The sequence below is a fragment of the Phocoena sinus genome, chromosome 21 (genome assembly GCF_008692025.1).
Source record: "Phocoena sinus isolate mPhoSin1 chromosome 21, mPhoSin1.pri, whole genome shotgun sequence".
In the NCBI taxonomy this organism is placed as follows: domain Eukaryota; kingdom Metazoa; phylum Chordata; class Mammalia; order Artiodactyla; family Phocoenidae; genus Phocoena; species Phocoena sinus.
The window spans coordinates 16,995,570-17,000,542 of record NC_045783.1 but is presented as its reverse complement, the minus strand read 5'-3'; the positions used below and the strand labels follow the sequence as shown (position 1 = coordinate 17,000,542).

The window sequence follows — 4,973 nt, the reverse complement described above, 5'->3', positions numbered from 1 at the left end:
TCTTCAAAGACAATGTTCTTTTTGATTTGCTGCTGTCTAATCTCAGGGATTTAGGTGAATGATGTATTTGTAACATGTTAATTCAACAAACATTCATTTAGTGCCTCTGTATGTCAGGAACTTGGTTAGCTTGACATTGGAGGATAAGAAGATTGATTGATGAGTTGATTAAACGAATATTGAATACCTATGATATGCCCAGAGGTGTGCAGGGCTGTAGGAGGACAAAGATGAATGGTCCCTCCTCTTGAGGAAGAACCGCTGCTCCTTGGAGGTCCCGGACAGTCATATTTGAATCGTATAAAATAAGCAGTAGAAAACTAAATGGGGAGGCTTCTGAATGGGATGGCTACCCTGATTCATTCAGGCATTTCAGAAACTTATTAAAGTAACTTTTTACTTCTTTGAGTTGGAAAGTCTGCACAATCATATTTCAAGAATGGTTTGAGGTAGGCTTATCTTTTGCTTTTGTTTTTCATTCAAATTCTTGTTTTTCTTCAAAACTCACTACTAGATATGCAATGAATAAAGATACAGTATTCAAATCACTTGAAGATCTGAATACATCATTTCACAACACAATTATTGTTACTTAAGAACTCGCGTCATCTCTTCAGAGACCTTTCCTGCCTCTGCTGTCTAAATTAGACCCACTTCCCAACCACTCAACATCACTTTACAGTGTTAAATTTTTTCATGGCTTTATCACTATCAGACATTATTATCCATATGCACATTTGTTTATTGCCTATCTCCCACCACTAGAATAGAGTTCCATGAGAAATTTTTTTTTCCATGAGAAATTTTTATAGTGATAAAGAAAATTAACTTTACTTATTAGAAAATTAGAAATTTATTTATTGGTAATTAGAAATTTACTTATTAGTAAATTAGAAAAATTGATTGTAGTGTTAAAATTTGTCAAATGCTTTAATTCTGAACTATTTATAAGAATATTTATATACAAACCATAACAAAGTAGAGTACAACAAACACATTATTCAAGTCAAAGTATTTTCTCAATTCTGAGCTTGCTCCTATCACTTCAGTTTTTAATTTTTAACAAGGGCATTCTGTGTTTTGAGAAAGTGCATGATTCACATAGTATAATATTTAAGTGGAAGGAGAATCAATGATCTCCAATAAAGGTAAAAAAAATATATATTTTCCAACCAATATGACTCTTTCTAATCTAATTTCATTAGATTTTTAGCTTTTCTATATTAAACTATGTTTCATGTTAAAAAAAATCATACTTGCATTCATGGATGATCTAAATTGCTGGAACTAAGTTTAACACTTATATAAACCCATGGTTGATCTAAATACAATATAGAGTCAAATATATATGTGTTTTAAACTCATTTATATGAATATTTGCCACAAATAAAAAATGAACAAAATTGTTAGGAAATAGAGGAGACAGATACAAAGATCAGGAGGAAGAACATTTTAGATAGAAGAAAAGGCAAGAACAAAAGTTTCAGGGGCAGTAAAGAATGGAGTATGTGTGAAATACTCATAGGTTGCCAAAGGAGTTAAGAATGGAAAGGTGAGCAAGAACAATATAGGGCCTTGTGGGCTGTAGTAATGAGTTGGAGTTTTATCTAAGATAAATAAATGGCAAGTTACTGGAGGGCTTAAGCAAGGAATGACATGATCTGATTTATGACTTAAAAATATCACTGTGGGGCTTCCCTGGTGGCGCAGTGGTTGAGAGTCCGCCTGCCGATGCAGGGGACACGGGTTCGTGCCCCGGTCCGGGAGGATCCCACATGTCACGGAGCGGCTGGGCCCGTGAGCCATGGCCGCTGAGCCTGCGCATCCGGAGCCTGTGCTCCGCAACAGGAGAGACCGCAACAGTCAGGGGCCCGCGTACCGCAAAAAAAAAAAAAAAAAAATCACTGTGGTCCCTTTGTGGATAAGGGGTTATAAGAGGGCAAGAATTAAATTAGGAAAATCAGTTAAGATGCTATTATAATAGTTTAGGAAATAGATAACGAGTAGGAGTAGGATGGTATAATTGCAATAGAGGGAAAAGGGTGGTTCAACTAGTGGGCTAGCTGTGGGGAATGAGGAGAAAAGGAGGGGACTTCTAGACTTTGGGCCTGAACAACTGGTTGGATAGTACCATTTACTTGGGTTGAAAGTCAAGAGTCTTGCTTTGGATGTGTTAAGTTTCAAAGGCCTATTAGACATTTAAGTAGTGTTATTGAGAAGACAGTTAGACATACTAGTCTGGACGTCAGTACTAGAAAATATAAATTTGAGAGTTATTGGCTTAGAGGTAGGATTTAATAGCATGGGCCTGAATTAGCTTAGCCAGAAGAGACGATCAATAGAGAAGGGAAGAAGGCTCAGGGCAAAAACCTGGATTTAGAAGTCTCGTAGAGGAAGAGAGGTCATCAAAGAAGACTGAAGAGTAGCCAGAGAAGTAGAGGGAGAACCAAAAGAATATGATGTCATAGAAGCCAGTGTTTCAACAGTTATGATCAGCTCTGTCAAATCCTGCTGAGAAGCAGAATAAGATGCAACAAGGAAAGGAATTGCTGTATTTGGCAGCATGGAGCTTCGAGGAAGCCATGGGATGGATGCTTGACTGGAATGGGAGGAAGAGAGGATGTGATGTGAGGGAGTGGAAATGAGGGAAAGAGACAGAGACCTCGAGTCAAGTGAGGGTTTTTTTTTTTTTTTAATTATGAAACTATACTCTAATGCACTCATTTTCAATATGCCATTTCAGAGAAAAATATTTGCATTTCCAGGAGTTTAGCCAGAGTTATATATTTTAAAATTAAAAATGACAAAGACTTAATTTTATTCTAAAAAAATTCATTGTTTCTGAGTTGGTGCATCACAATATGGCAAATTTTCTATAAGAAGGTCTTTCCTAGGGATCAATTTCAGCATATTGTGGTCTGTGTGAATACCTTGTATAACAGATGTTCTCAGTATCAATCCAACATTAGAATCTATTTTTATTAGCTCTTCTGTTTTCTTAGGAGAAGTTTCACTTCTTTACATTTGAATTCTTTGTTTATCTTTATTCTGGCTGCTTCTAATGCCATAGCATCATTATTTAAAACTTGTTGTCTGGTCCTGTGCAGTGTTTTAAAGAGCTGTAAAACCTTGGCCGCCTGACCCATGGCTCTCCTCACCGCTGCGGCTACTTCTCCTAAGGGAGGGTTTTTAACTGAGGGATATTTTGCAGTTGGTTTCTATGTTGATGAGAATTACCTAGTGTACAGGAAGTTATGATGATGCAGGGGAGACAGGGGATATGGGCTGAAACACAGTCTTTGAGCTGGTGAGAGATGATGGGGCCCAGAGTGCAGGTGGAGGTGTGGCCTTGTGATAGGAATAGGGACACCTTGATGTTGTCACAAGAAGAGGCAAAGCTCTGGTAGATTGTAGTTGGTGGCGGGAAGATGAGGGAGTTTCTGTTGGGTTGCTTCAATTCCGCAGCTGAGAAGGAAGAGGAGGAAAGAGAAGACGTGAGATACTCAGATGTCTTGGATATTGGGATATTGTTTACAAGGGAAATGTAGCAGAACAGCTGGATAGCAATAAGTATGAGTTTTATTTTTTTAACATCTTTATTGGAGTATAATTGCTTTACAATGGTGTGTTAATTTCTGCTTTATAACAAAGTGAATCAGCTATATATATACATATATCCCCATATCCCCTCCCTCTTGCGTCTTTCTCCCACCCTCCCTATCCCACCCCTCTAGGTGGTCACAAAGCACCGAGCTGATCTCCCTGTGCTATGCGGCTGCTTCCCACTAGCTATCTATTTTACGTTTGGCAGTATATATATGTCCATGCCACTCTCTCACTTCGTCCCAGCTTACCCTTCCCCCTCCCCGTATCCTCAAGTCCATTCTCTAGTAGGTCTGCATCTTTATTCCCATCCTGCCCCTAGGTTCTTCAGAACCATTTTTCCCCCTTAGATTCCATATATATGTGTGAGCATACGGTATTTGTTTTTTCTTTCTGACTTACTTCACTCCGTATGACAGACTCTAGGTCCATCCACCTCACTACAAATAATTCAATTTCGTTTCATTTTATGGCTGAATAATATTCCATTGTATATATGTGCCACATCTTCTTTATCCATTCATCTGTTGATGGACACTTAGGTTGTTTCCATGTCCTGGCTATTGTAAATAGAGCTGCAATGAACATTGTGGTACATGACTCTTTTTGGATTATGGTTTTTTCAGGGTATATGCCTAGTGGTGGAATTGCTGGGTCATCTGGTACTTCTATTTTTAGTTTTTTAAGGAACCTCCATACCGTTCTCCATAGCGGCTGTATCAATTTACATTCCCACCAACAGTGCAAGAGGGTTCCCTTTTCATCACACCCTCTCCAGCATTTATTGTTTGTAGATTTTTTGATGATGGCCATTCTGACTGGTGTGAGGTGATACCTTATTGTAGTTTTGGTTTGCATTTCTCTAATGATTAGTGATGTTAAGCATCCTTTCGTGTGTTTTTTGGCAATCTGTATGTCTTCTTTGGAGAAATGTCTATTTAGGTCTTCTGCCCATTTTTGGATTGGGTTGTTTGTTTTTTTGTTATTGAGCTGCATGAGCTGCTTGTAAATTTTGGAGATTAATCCTTTGTCAGTTGCTTCATTTGCAAATATTTTCTCCCATTAAGGAATCCAAATCAGAAAAGAAGTAAAGCTGTTACTGTTTGCAGATGACATGATACTGTACATAGAGAATCCTAAAGATGCTACCAGAAAACTACTAGAGCTAATCAATGAATTTGGTAAAGTTGCAGGATACAAAATTAATGCACAGAAATCTCTTGCATTCCTATACACTAATGATGAAAAATCTTAAAGAGAAATTAAGGAAACACTCCCATTTACCATTGCAACAAAAGAATAAAATACCTAGGAATAAACCTACCTAAGGAGACAAAAGACCTGTCTGCAGAAAATAAGACACTGATGAA

At 37.8% G+C, this 4,973-nt stretch overlaps 1 pseudogene; it reads right to left on the bottom strand.

The window, feature by feature from the left end:
* Nucleotides 1-1,935: 1,935 nt before the first annotated feature.
* On the bottom strand, nt 1,936-3,644 carry LOC116746721 (annotated as a pseudogene).
* Nucleotides 3,645-4,973: the final 1,329 nt, after the last annotated feature.